This window comes from Pagrus pagrus (genome assembly GCF_965226575.1).
Source record: "Pagrus pagrus genome assembly, chromosome: 2".
NCBI classification, from domain to species: Eukaryota; Metazoa; Chordata; class Actinopteri; order Spariformes; family Sparidae; genus Pagrus; species Pagrus pagrus.
The window spans coordinates 5,575,827-5,591,391 of record NC_140186.1 but is presented as its reverse complement, the minus strand read 5'-3'; positions in this window follow the sequence as shown (position 1 = coordinate 5,591,391).

The window sequence follows — 15,565 nt, the reverse complement described above, 5'->3', positions numbered from 1 at the left end:
TGAAAAAAGCTGAAAAAACTTTTACATCAGCGTTTGTAGGCTGTGTGACACAAATTAGTACATCCTCTAGCAATGCTGGCCCTCAAATGTCAGTCAAACGCCGCTGTGGTTATATGATTTCATGATTTCTTTGCATGTATTATCTTAGATTTCACTTCAACACTAATGTTGTGTTTACTTTTCTTAATGTGCGTGTGTGTGTTTGATGCTGGATGCTGGATTGACTTCCACTCCCCCCACCGCTGTCACATCCACTGTCCTCGCTGCTTCCTGTTTACATGAGACGACTTCCTCTGAACATCGGCAACACACCAGACAACCGCAGACCTGTCTTCTCCCTCTCTCCAGATAAGTCCATAAACAATGCCAGAGGTGGATGAATGAAGCAGCACTGCCCTCTTTTCTGCTCTTTTGTCCCTCTGAGGGAATCGATCAATGGCGGAGGGTAATAGCAGGAAGCTGAAAGTATAAGCGGCTCAAATGGCCAAATTTTCTTTCATCTCTCTCCCTTTCAAGATGGTTTAGTGTGTGATACACATCAACACACACACACACACACACACACACACACACACACACACACATACAGTGAAACACCATTTTCTAGGAGCTCTCTAATGTCCTGCCATGCAGGTGTGTGCTAATCTTCTAAATCCAATAATAATGGCAATCCTGATCTTCATACGATCCCATGAGATCAATGGAGCAGCTGTTGTGCGCGTGTATGGATTAAGACAGGTACACATGAGTACAGTACACATAAAGTACTTCATATTGTATCACTACCAGTAGTCCAGTAAGAGTTTGGGGGGCTTTTTCGTCCCCACTCTCAAATATGCATTATGCAATTTAACTGAGCTGTTAAAACATGGAAATGACAGTTAATCTTTGTATGGATCTTATCTTTTTACCATTAAGATGCACTGCTCCTCTCCCTCTTGGCAGCAGGTTTGGACAAGCCTCAACCTTCAACCAATTCATCTTCCATTTTCTTGACTGTTTTTGGCTCAAGGGATGTAATTATTGGTTTCAGACGGTTGGCTGGAGGGTCAGTCCTCCACTTTGGTTCAGACTGAATATATCTCAACAAATATTAGACTGATTTCCATTTAATTTTGAAATAATTTTGGTTGGTCAATTTGTTGGTTGGTTGGTAGGTTGGTTGGTTGGTAGGTTGGTTTGTCAGCAGGATTACACCAAAACTACGGAACAACTTTCCACAACACTTCGATGGAGGATGGGTCTCGGCCCAGAATAGACCCCATTAACTTTTGATGTGGATCCGGATAAAAGGATGGTTCCTGGACGTTTTTCTCACTTTCTTTAAGATTTTAAGATGTGTTTTTTCAACTTTTTGGATTATTTCTCAGGGAATAATGCAGGTGGCCTTGATGGAAAAAAGCAGGCGTATTTTGGTGGCTGGTAACTATGAGTGAGCACAAAAGGGGACTGTTGGGCTTTGGCAGAGGTATGCACTCTGCTGAGTGCCATTTAAGTTTAACCATTTGTATCCATTTTATCTTCGAAATAATGTTGTTTTAAACCAGTTTGATCTTGATTTTAATCTTGACCAAGTTGTATGAACCTAGCATTTTCTTTAAGACTACAGGGCAGCGTTGTTTTTCCGATCAAAACTCAAACTCAAGCCTGGATCTCACCATTTCTCTCCCTGGATCTTAATGGAAACAATTTCCTGTGGCTCACATATTGTGACCTCACAATGTAATGTGAATATTTCATGCTTTAATTAAAATCATAATGACATGAGCAAGGTGAAATACAAGAACAAGAGCTCACACCAGGGGCGTTTTCCCCAAATCTTTCAATGTCACGGGCATTAAACAAAGTTACAAGGACAGTTTTTCCCCCGCAAGTATCAATTATTATCAGATGAACACACACATACATCTTAAAAAAATTATTTTCATCAGAAGAGTAATGCAACATGTCCATTTTTCCCAGGGAGCACACACACACACACACACACACACACACACACACACACTAGTGTTTAATGACCCATTGTAGCTTATGGAAAAGACTATTCCAACAAAACAGATTGGGGGAATTTACAGCACTGAGACAATGGAAGAAAATGAGGGATTCAAAGGGACTGACCTCACTAAGTCAACCGTGAGAAGAGTGAGAACGTGTGAAAGAAGGAGAGAGGAAGGAGGAGGAGGAGGAGGAACACTAGAGAAGAGATAGTTAAAAGAATGACATCATATGTCTAGCAGGATAATTTGATAATTCCTTTAATTGGATTGCAGAGGTTGAGGTTTTGGGAATTACGGGATGAGGGAGGATAGAGATGGAAGAGGGGAGAGAAAGGGAGAGAGGTCAGGAGAAGGTGGGATGAGAGAAGGAAAGGAGGGAAGAAGAGGAAAGGAAGGAGAAGGAAGAGAAGAGGGAGAGAATGATGGACGGAAAGAAAGAAGAAGCAAGTCATGAAAAGGAGACAAAAAGAAGAAACTGTTGGAAAAATGATGGAACGGAGGATTAAAGCGAGAATGAGAAAGTATGGAGGAAGGATTGAGGAGCGCTTGGTAGAAATAAGGAAAGAAGAGAGAGGAGAGGGATTGAGGGAAGGAAAGAAGGATGTGGAGATAGGGGAAAGTCCAAGTTCCTTATCAAACCACGGTTGAGAAAGTAACACGCAGCTCTTTCATCCACGGTTTGGTGTGTGAAAGTGTGCATGCAGCTCTGTAGCTCTGAAGCTGCATGCCTGGTGTGACGTGTGTGTGATGTCTGGTCGCAGCCCGAGGGCATGACTGAGCGAGTGACTAATTGTGCTGTCTGCTCGCCATAAACACACATTCACACACACGCACACACACCGAGATTATGCAATCATTATCAGGATAATCTCCTTGGCCCGGTATTTTCTTTTTTTTTCCCCTTAGAGGATGAATATCGACACGTCTAGATTACTCTCTCGTCTGGAAATCCTTCACTCTGCTTACCTAATCCCTGACCCCTTCTTACATTACACCATCCATCCATCCATGCATCCACCTCTCACTCCATTCCCATGGTCGCCCAGCACAGAGTAACTAATCCCAGCACTTCTTGGAAATTTTTCTATTTCTACCGCCATCAGCGAGCATGTTTGGCTTGAATCCAAATTACATTACACAAGGATTTGGTCATTTTTTAAATGTTTTTAAAACCTGTCACCACTTGTTAGATAAAATAATAAGGGCGGGCCACTCTCAGGACACAAATTTACACCACATCAACCACCAAACGCTCGTGAAAAAGGCCTTTGGGTTGGTTCTTTTTTTACGTGGTGTTGACCGACATGACTAAACTGCCGTTGACCTCCAAGGCCCAAATTTGAGGAAGCTATCTTTCAGCCAAAGCTGTTTCATTCACTACTTCTCCATTGAAATTAAAACCCAACCCTGTGGTTTGCTGTCAGTGACTTAACTACTGTAACTGTGTTTTTTAAAGTTTTCTTCAGTGTGCTTTTTCTTTGTAGTTTGCAGGGTAGCAAACTTGCTCATAGGCCTTTTTTACAGCAGACATTTTAGTTGTCAAATTGAGGAAAATACATGTATTACTAATAACAGTAAGTCGTGACAGTGAGCCATCGTGCACAGTAGGAGCCTGAAACTGAAGCTCCTAAATGGAGTTCAACCATCACACCTGTGCTTTTCCTACTGTGACATGTCACGACTTGGTTGCCAGAATTGGCATTCAACATTTCCGCAAATTATGGATATGTTCAAATTTGTACATCATATGTCTCATATCATTCTCACATTACATGTATATTAGTTGATTTGTCATGACTCATGTCAGGAGGTGGAGAGGATGCCAAGCCAGAGACCACTGTTCAAGATGGGGTTTCATCATTTTAAGCATGAAAACACTGAATATTTTATTGAGATGTCGGGACAGTTTCCAGCTGTGTTTACCCTAACCAGACCAGCAGCACAGTGTTGTCACAACATGAGATTTAACACTGAACCTCAGTCAATCTAAAGTTGCAACATAACGAAATGTAAAGTCAACTAATCTGTGGTTTGTTTAACATTTAACGTGGTGATTGAGTTGCATCAAAATGTCTTCAATGAAAAAGGCCTATGTCCTTAATCGCTCAATATCTAGTGAAGATCTGCCACTGCTCTTACCAGCTATTTACTTTACTATTTGTTTTAGTTTGTTCTCTTAACATTTCCTTTCTTTGGTTTATGTGTATTTCTGGATTTTTAAGATACATACTGTCTAAAAAATCATTGCTATTGGCTGCTAAAAGTGATACTCCTGTACAACCAAAGAAAGAAAGAAAGAAAGAAAGAAAGAAAGAAGATTGTTCTTTAATCTGTGGAAATGTTGAAAGTGGTATATGTTGAAATGACCGCCTCTTGTTGTGGTCTTATAGTATACAGTATCATAGTCTAATGCACTTTGATGTAGCCTGTTTCTGTTAGCTGTTGCAGCAGCCTGATTCCTTTATGGGGATCATTAAAGTTTCGTCTTACCTCTAATGTCGTGAATAAAAGCTTTGGAAAAAAGTTTATGTAGTTTGGTGTGGTGGCCAAAGTCCCTGCTGTTTGATGTAGAGCACGACTCTTATTATCATTCCTCACACAAGCACAGATATGGACCAAAAAGTAATATCCGCTTGCTCTTCAACCCTGAAGGAACAGGGTGATCTGTGACACACACGCACAATGACACACACACACTCACAACAGACAGACACAAACTGCACACACACGTGGACCACAGCCTTCAGATGCAGTCTTAATTAACCCCTTCCTCTCCACCTGCTCCTCCCTCCTCCACGTCTATTCATTTTTTGAAAATCCAGTCTGTTCCTCTTCCATCTTTCTCTGATTGTCTTTTATTGTGTGTTCGTGTCAACACACATTATATGAACACACAGAGTACACACTACACAGATACTTTAGTACTCTTGCCATTAACTGTACTTTAGATTTAAAGAAGATAAAACACGCTCAGACAAATACAGAGAACTGTCAGCTGACATTATTGTCTTTTCTTTTATGTGTCAGCGATGTTTATGATCGCTGGCAGCATTTTCACCTCCACATCCCTCTAAGTGTGTGTGTGTGTGTTTGTGTGTGTGTGTGTTTGTGTGTGTGTGTGTGTGTGTGTGTGTGTGTGTGTGTGTGTGTGTGTGTGTGTGTGTGTGTGTGTGTGTGCGCGTGCGCGCTGAGGTGTACCGGATGAAAATGGAGTGTCAGCCACAGTTCAGGTAGCGCTGAAACACAGAGCAACAAGTGAAAATCAAAACATGGGCAGCTGGTACCACACACAGAGTGGAGCGCTTACTGTGGAAGAGTTAGCACAGACAAACACAAAGTGAAAGGGAGGACAGATGAGGCCGATATGAAGAGGTGACAGACAGGGCAGCAAAGATCAAGAAGGAGAAGAAGAGTTCACGGCTGCTGTGAACATGATGCATTTTCAGTCATCAGTGGATGTAAAACAACGTACACAATGATTTATTCCATATACATTCAGCCCGGTTGATCCAAGTCACAAAAGTTAAAAGGTAGTGTATCAGTTTGTACTATCAACACTCAGGAAGTGATGTATTTTAATATCTTTGCAAGCAATAATAATAATAATTTCTAGTGAAAGTGATACACGATTACATTAATTGCAAGTAAATGGATGATGTAATAATCCTCTAAGTACAGTACACTTATGTACTAAAATGGAGTGTCAAAATAAAAGTGTTGATTTTATAAAGACAGATGGATTTATCATGTTATCATATTATATATGATATTTATATTATTTATCATTATTCTGCAAAGATGTAGAGTGTCGTATAGTAAAATGTGTATTTTGCTGCATTGATTTCCCTATGGATGAATAAAGTATCTACCTGTCGGCCTAGAAGCTTTCCGGTAGCTCACAAAGGTTTCATGTATCTAGCTTTTATTTTGAAACATCTGCAGGAAATGTTGAATTTCATCATTAGGGGACAGCCTTTAGTTCATGTGCCTTGCAGTACAAATTGGCTGTTATATGAGACTCAGTGAATATTGGGTTTTATTTAAGCATTTACGTAACTAATGAATGTGAGCTCTGCTGTTGCTTTCGACTCGGTGGCTCATTTTCAAAAAGCACGGTTAACTTCACTTGCAACATTTCTTTAGACGAGACTATGAACATTAAAAGTGTTTCAGAAACTCGAGAGAAGATTCTGCCAAAGCAGTTTTTAAGACTTCAGTCTAATTTATCACAGTGTTCGTCTGCAGGTGTGTGATGCTGAAACAACACAATAAGCTGCCTCCACTGGTTTCACTGTGATATTGGACATTGCAAATGAATGCCTGAAGAATCTAGTGTGTTGTCCACTTGAGTGACTTGAATGAGAGCTGAATGACACGAGATAAAAGGATGGAAGTTAAAAGAAGGGGTCAAAGAAAAGAAAGACAGTTGAATGGTTTTGACTGGAGGGAAACATGCGTCTTGTGTCTGCAGGTCATGGAAAAATCAAACTCTCTCCGAGGTCGTGACCCAGGCAAACATGAATGTCTGAAGCTTGCTTCACACTCTACATCTGGCGGATTTGTTCTCGTAAATCTCTTCCCCTCACACACTCAGACACACACTCACTCTAACGCACTCAGACACTCGCGCTCTCTCACACACTCCCTCCATCCATCGTGGCCTTTCATGTATCAATGGCTCCATTGATAGGCTTGCGTGAGTCTCTCTGGGTGGATCCTGCTTTTGGGGTTTAGCCCTCCATTAGACATCCTGACCCTTAGTTTCCACACATATGCACATGCACGCGTAATCATGCACGGATACAAAAATGTTATTAAATCTATCGTGATAAACGAATAAACTGCATTTTGTGTGGTCGTTTTAGCCATTTAGGTGACGTGAGGTTCATTTCCGACACTTGATGTTGTGCAAATATCAAGAAGTATCAAACACTGGAGAGATTAGTTACATTTTATACAGGGAGGGATTATTAGGCTAGCTAAATATGTGGCACTGGGCTCCTGTTTGCATGCACTAAATTACATATTTTTTCTTGGAATAAATTACATTTTAGGGGGAATTCTACATATTTTACACATCAAAATATGTTTACAGAGTATGACTCTCACTTCTTTTTTATTACACATTTTGTTGTCTAAATGATAAATAGCTATAAAATGTTTTGGAGTTATTTTAGTAGATCACGTCAGCCGGCTGCAGTGAAATGAGCTTTGCTCGAACGCCACTAAAACTTCTTGTTTTTGCGACTGACAGGCTCAGATTGTAAGTGTCTGATATGGAAAGGATCCCTACAGAGATAGACCTTCTTTGTTTAAAGAGTAGGATCCTTTGTGTTTGACCAGAAACAGTCGCTATATCGCTCTTGCCAAATCCACCAGACTCCATTTACAGAAACAATAATTCTACTTTGCAGAACACAAGAGTTGTTGGTCTACCGCTGCCTTGAATCAGTTAGCTTGTTCGTGCTATCAGCTTCTGAGAAAAGACTTTCAGTAAAAGTGGGTCATAAGATGACATGCAAATCGAAAGACATTGTTCCCTGACCTGATGCTTTGTGGAGGGCTGGGCCAGAGCCAAGGAGCCAGTATACAATAGCACGATCACCCTTAGTTACTGGGACTCTTGAACAGCTGAAAGGACCAGAACTGCCAGATCTGAGTAATCTTTCAGGACATCAAGCACGACTTTAATCTTTACTGTAAAAGACACTGGGAACCATGGAGAGATAAGTTCACTCTCTTACCCAAACCCAAAAGTCAAGTTTATTTAACAGATGCTGCCCACATTCAGATAAAAAACAATGCTGTTGTATTATCCTGTTTCAGACAGGAGGCGGGCAGAGCTCCAGACATGAGCTCACAGGGAGACTCCCTTTGGTGTGGTGGGGTGAGTGAGGGGGGGAGGGAGGGATGAAGATTTGTGGTGTCTGCAGCACCCAGGTGGGGATGCACTGTTTTTTGAAATGTGTACAGCACGGTACCTGCAAACAAATGCTCAGAAGCACTCCCACCCACATTTATGCATGCACACACTTGCACGTGTGCATTCATCCTTAGAAAATGCTTAATGAGCACACAACTTACTGGCACACACAAAGGAACAGTGTGTGATCCTTTGAAAAGGAAGACATGATATTGGAAGGTTGATGGTTCTAATCCCCCAGAAAGTGGAGCAGAGCAGTGGATGACTAGTATCCACGGCTTGCTCGTAGACAAAAGCCTTGAAGAAAGGCACCAAATCCTGGAGGACTGCGGTTTTACCTGGCAGAATGCAATTTACCTGCTCCCTCGGGTCATTACTGCGGAAAAAGGATTTTGTCTTAGTCAGCTTTTCTGGTGAAATAAAACAGACACACACACACACACACACACACACACACACACATGCAAACATCAGACTTATCATGTCACATTTTCCCTTCGTATCGTCTAAACTCACATTTTTACAACCCACTGTTCCCCTCAATAAGTCTAAATCACTGTCTGTGTGTACGTCTTGATGTGGCCGTATCCATCGTTACACACTATTCGGCCCTCTTGCTATTTATAGACTAAAACAGTCTTAGTATGATGCATCTCTTTCAGACCATGCTCTCACAGCATGTCATTATCTGCAGTGATTGACAGGTGATTAACCCGGTACCAGAACGTTTCAATCCTTCCAATAGCTGTCGAATGTTAAAATGTCCTTGTGAGTCCTTAAACTGCTAATTAAAACCATTATGAGTGAATAAAACTATATAAGCATTAATAACAGCATCATACACACATCAATTGATAGATTATAATGCATTTATAAGCACTTATAAGACACCAGATAGCAGATTATAGACTGCTAATAAAGTGCTCATGAGTTTCTTATAATCATTCATGTTACAGACACATTTAATAAGTTAAACTAACTTGTGTTTTATGTCATTATTAAACCTTAACTGAGCTGTTTTGCTTCTTTATTAGGATGAATACATACATTATAATGCATTTGTTAGCAGTTAACTGTGAATTTATTAACTAATTAGTATAAATCCTTTATTGCTACTTAATTATGCTACCGGATCTAATACAAGGACACTGCCTTGTTCGGGTTATCTGATCCTTTATTATACACAAAACAATTTTATGGCTCCATGACCCTTTTTGACCCTAAAGCTTCCAGGTCATGTGACGCATTGACTCAAAATCAATGTCGAACTGTCCTCCTGTTCTGGTTAAATGAGACACACCTCTTTTTCTATTTTTTATTAATATTTCTAATGAAAATTGCCATTTTTCTAGATAGGTTCCTAACTTTGTTTAAATAACATTATAGACATATTACTCTATTATTTAAACTCTCTTAAACCTTCCATCCCAACATCTAACATCCATCTTTCAATCTAACTGTTAATGTTTCCATTAAACCTCCATCATCTCATCGCTCCCTCCAATTGAATAAAAGATTAGAACCCAGATAAGCTTCCCAACAACCCACTTATCTCTCTTGACATAATGATTAGCTGGAAACACATCTGCTCAATTAAAAACAACAACAAGGATCTTATCAGCTCAGATCAGATAAAAAGAAAATGGAATTTCAGTTGAACCAAAATAGGAATTTCATTGTGTTACTAGTGTTACGGCCCGTGTTGTGACTCCCCACTCTTCCCACTCTACTTTGTCACAACTTACTTCACTTACACTCACAGATTTACAAAATACACACACACAGAACAACATCCTGTTTGTTTGTCAGAAGTGGAAGGAGAAGGATCATCAGCTGGGGTTTGGGAAAGCTGCTGTCATCTCTCTCGTCCAATCCAGAGGGAGCAATCACCTCAAACCGACCAACCAGGAGGCCCTTAGTGCAACCACACCGACAGTACACACACACACATACACTCATTGAGGTGAAGAGAGGGGTCATGACACTAGTTTTATATTAAGTGACAATGGGATATGATTACCAAAAGGAGTCAAAGTTGACACCCACTCACGCTGTAAAAATACAACTAGGTACTTGTGGCTAATTCCTCCCACAGTCAGTGGATTTGGAACAACACTGAGGTGATGTGTACTCACCTACCGGTCCACTCATCCTCAAGACAATCTGAGGAAGTGGAGATGATGTTGTGTGACGCCGGTGGACCGAAACGAAAAACAACACAGAGCTCCTTTTAAGGAGTCTTTTCCGCTGGCTGCCCGAACCCCCCCGTGCTCTCCTCCTTCTCCCTCTCGTACTCTGTCCACTACCTGTGATGTCACTGATGAAGAATTCCCCACCGGTGAGACCACAGGGAGGTTTTAGTTAATAAGTGACAGTATGTGACAAGGACTTACCGGCCTCTCTACCACTCACAAACACAGCCGGAGACGGTGTCTCATTTGTCTGTCTTTCTCACATCATAAAGTCACATAACTGTGTAATGTCTGATATTTTATGTGTGTTTGTCCCGCTGCTTATTTTACTCCATAGCCATAAATCCACATGGTGGCGGCGCAAACAAGCTGTAAACACACAACTGGCATATTATCACTTCGTAAACTTGTTATGGTGAGCGTTTTAGAATAAACTGCGTATTTACGCATCAAGCAGACACAACAACTCGAGTCGTATATCTGGCCACCTTATGAATTTAAAATATAATACTTAACATTTCTGCTTTGAAATGTCTAAAAATTGACGAGACCTTTGTAAAGGCGGGTTCATTTGGTCGCCTGTTGCTGTAACTTCCAGGAGAGAGTCCGAGATGTGAGGAAGAAAGTTGGAGCCTGTCCCCGTCAGAAAAACGAACGTATAGGTCGTAAGTACAGCAGCTCATTATAACCCATATTTACCTTTCACGTACGTCTCAAGGCAAGTTTGTATTGGAAGTTACAGAATTCACATAGGGATTAAAACCTAAATGGCAATGTTTTCCTAAACCTTACCGAGTAATCTTCCTGCCTAAACCTAATGAAATTGTGACCATACAACAAAGGTCTGGTGCATGTGTCGCTGTTACGCTGACAATTGACCTATTCAGTCATTTAGGTATGAGGATGTGTTGTAAAGTTTGACTGTATAACTTAAATGATGAGCTGAAAGTTATAAAAAGCTCACATACTCAGCCACTTCACCCTTTGCCGACTTTAAACAAATACAGATTTACTGTATGTCTGCACAGGGTGACAATACAAGTCACACAGTCTCCACAGCATTGCGACAGGCCACATGCCTGTTACCATAATACCCTCACTCTCTTACAGACATCTCTGACTCACCTTGATGACATCACTGCAGTGAGGTCAGTGTCCTGTCAGACTGGGAGCGGATTAACCCCGCAGTATGCTGCTGTCACACTGATCTCGGGGTAGCTTAAGCGTGACCACGCGGGGCAACTGTGTCTGTGGCTGGGAAGATTAAAAATGTGTGCCATGCTGCTGGTGATGTCATGCTGAGCCCTGATCATGACCCATATTGCAAATGATCCCTCTTTCTGTGCATGTAGACTCTGTGGTCTTCTTCTTAATTAATGGTGTGAAAAATACATCTTAAAGGGGCAGTTAACAAATCGTTTTATGAGTCCAGATATCGAGATAAACGATGCGCACGGCGTTTAAGAATGATAGTGAAAGAAAAACCGCATCCCCCTCAAGAGAGTGTCCCGTGACACAGCATGCTGTCAGCACATTTATTAGCAGTATTTCCTTAGTTGACCATTGTTCCAATAAAAACAGTTCCCAGAAAAGACAACAGTCATTAGGACTGAAAGTGAAAAAGCTCAGCGATTCAGGTGAACCATCTCTTTAAGTAATCTGCGCTGCTGAAACTGCATGTTGGCTTCTATGGAAGGAAGATCTATCCTGTTTATGCACATTCCATAAATTACAAAAGGTCAGTCTGTGTCATCTTCCTGCAGGAAAACAGATTTGAGGCTGGAAATGCCACTCGGATTTCTCATGAAGGACTTTACATTGGGGTGTTGTTTGGAACAAAAGACAGAGTAGCTGTCAACATGGCCACTTCATCAGCATTTCAGTGGAAGTTTCTTTATTTCCTCTATTAGGGAAACCCCACTGGCGCTCACACCACGGTCAGCATCTAGGTGAGGAGGGGTCACATCGGGTTTAGGTAGTTTTTGCAAGTCATGTATTATATAATGTTGTCATAGCAATTTATCATCATGTCTATTTTTTAATTGTTTTTACATTAACTCTAATTACTGACAAGTGCTCGGCCTCCTGCATTCCACTGACAATTAAAACTAATAACCTCATGAAACATCAAAGGGAAAATCATTTTTTAGCTGATCTTTGCACAACCTTGCAGATGGAGCCTGTGGTCGGGGGGGCGGTGTCGTCTTTAAAGTGCCAAAAGTACTAATTAGAGGGCACTCTCAACTCTTATTCTCTTCTCCAGCCGGGTTATTTCTGCAGCCAGAGTCGCAGTACACCTCAGCAGGGCACATGATTGTTGTGGCTGTATTCAGTCTGCTGAATCACAGTGTAAACACTCGTCAGGTGGTAACCGTAGATGTCTGGACTCCATCCCAGATTTACCCATCTAAATTTAAGCTTCTCACCAGACTTGGGTCATAAAATATTTAGCGAGCGTGACCTAGAATAAATGAAGCAAAGCCTCGGGCAGACAGCCAGGTCAGGCAGACAGTGAGCTCGATGGCGACACTCACACGACAAGCTCAATCGACCTGTAGATAGTGAGATGAAAGCTACGTCCCACTTCCACACTACTTGCTAATGCTAATTCCATGCAGGGTTTAAATAACCAGAGCCCCGACACTTACTATCTCAAAAAAGTTCGCAGCTTATCCATGCTAATTCTTTTTTTGTTTGCATGTGCTCACAGCTGAAGAACTTTTTCAAAAAAGGGGATCAAGAAATCTGAATTTTCCCAAAATGATACTTAGCTGTCTCTTTGTGAGGTTTAAAGGAGTATCATGTGGCGTCACTCCACAGTCGCACTTTGATTGATTTTTCTTTGGCACACCAATCTGTCATCCCACATCACTCCCTGTTATCTCAAGTACATTTATATCATGTATCCTAAAGTAATATAATACTGTTTCCTTCAACAACACTAAGAGTCTTAGTGGTTCTGTGAGACTGTCCATTGGCACAGCATTGTTTTAAGCTAAATGCTGATGACATACTCACAATGACGATGCTAACAAGCTTATGTTGAAGCGATTGTTTGGGTCTTTTGATGTGGGGTTGTATGAGGTACTTATCCGTGTAGTCAGTGTGTTACCTGCAGTAGATGTACGTCAGCTCTCCCCCTGTCTGGAGAAGCAGCACATAGCACCAACAGAGAAGCAGCCACCTCTATATACCTATATATCTGTTTAAGTGAACTTTTTTGTTGTTGTACATTGCCTCTGAAAGTCCGACCCAAACAGTTGATCTGCGGCGTAATACAGTACGTGGGAGGCTGCGCTTGTGTGCCAAAAGACCCAAACTATCACTTTAAGCATGTAAGCATGCTAACAGTAGCTAATTAAATTAAAAGTAGATGAAAGGCTGATTGAATTGTCAGTAATTTTGCAGTTATTGGGTCATAATGTATTATTTACGACAACGGTTTATCATGCCCCTTTGCGTCTCATATAGACAAACAAGGTACCCTTTGTTTGCGACACACAAAGCATCCTGTCAGGAAGCCTAACACATGGTCAGCGTTGTAAAATGGGCACAATTTTGTTAAGTTTTGGAGCTATTAAAAAGTATTTGGTTATTTTAGGAAAAGATTGTTAACATTTGGTTTCACACATGACACACACCACAGTCTCTAGGCTGAGGGTCCTTTGTCGCTCTGTACGCTACGATGGGTTGATCATCATATATTGTCACTCTTTAGGGTTAACAAGACCAGGCCCCTGTGTAAATGAATGGGAGAGAGCCAGGACTTCACTCTCAATGGTCACTGGGTCATAGAAACTGTATGTACAGAATAACCAGTCAAATCTGATTAAACACAGTTAAAAAGTTTGGTGGCTTTGGCCCAAAATAAGGTTTAAAACACTGTTTTCCCTCACAGGTTATACTTCTACTACGCGTGTACATGCTTTCACAACACCAACTCACCAAAGTGTTGAGTGCCATGACGTCTCATGTTTAAACAAACTGTTTTTCCTTGGTAATCCTATGCATTAGCTGGAAGCGAGCAGTTCGAACCAAGATGCCAAAATATACTTTCAATATATTTCATATTCAAAGATAAATAATCTGTTACACAAGACCTGGATGAATTAACCTCCTTGTTCATTTAGGAACAAAATAAACATCCAGGTCTTATCAGATTCATCATATGTAAATAAAAGTTACCCTGTGTAAATAATCAGCATTACATAATGTTACACCTCCGTAGTGTACACACCTGCAGTGCAGTGTGTGCATATGTCTGCCTGGTGGATGTGCTGGCTATCAGGCCGTGATAAGAGATCGCTGGTCATGACTCAGACAGTGTGTGTGTTGTGTGTGTGTGTCTGTGCGTGTGGGCAGTGTGTGTCACCGTCTGAAAGGTGTGCCCCCACATCTGTTCCAAAGATTTCACTCTCTCTTGCCCTCGTCATCGTTCCCCCAGTGTGCCCCCATCTCGCCTCCTTCTCCGTGTCCCTTTTTACCCACCCGTCCCTCTGTCACCCTGTCAAAAAACAAACACCCCCTCCACACACACACATTTCACTCTCTCTCTATTTCTGATCGCATTCCAACCCAGTGACTTCAGGCCAGGAATGGGAAAGCTTGTGTGTATGTGTGCATGTGTGCCCATGACGTCAGCTGTTTGTTTGCACACTGTGGTTGTGTCTGGGGCACCAGCTTGGTAGATAAGCAGGGTGGGAGCCTGTATGTGTGTGTGTGCATGTGTTAAAGTGAAGAGAGGAGAGGAGGGAAATGCCCGACATGAAAGAGAGCATAAAAAATGTCCTGTTGAAAGTCAGTGGAATTGGCCTCAGGAGTGATGAGCTTGTCAACTTTATAGACTCTTCATTGTTGAGCATCTGATGATTGAGTGTATTCCTATTTCTCTGTCTCTCCCTCTCCCTCGCCCCAGCTGCAGGAAACTGCTGCATAATGATAACAGACTCAGAGACAATGGGTTCAACGGGCGTAAATACACACGCACAAACACACACACACTTTCACGCACAATGCGTACACACACATTGTGCTGGTGAAGCCCAGGGGTCAGAGGTTCTGCCTGTGCTGCTGATAGTCTCCAGACCTTCTGAAATTATTTATCAAATATGGAACAATCCGGACATACCAGCCGCATTTCAGAGCTTTTTTTTTTTCTCTTTTCCCTAAAATGACCCGTCTGAATAAAGAATTATCCCTCTCCCTCCTTCCCTCCCCCTGCCTGGACCTTGTCTGCCCAGTGATAAGGTCAGATTGGGTTTATTTTGGGCTGCTTGCAATACAGCGAAGAGTACCAAAGCCCTGTGGGTTTCCCTTAAAAGCATTTTGTTGTGTTTTGGGGGAGATTCGGTCCCTCACATGAGGTGAGCAGACGAAGCGAACAATTCTGAAAAACCTGGTCTCACTTTCTGAGAGGTTTGACCTTAACTGGTTGTGTTACCTGCTACCTGCAG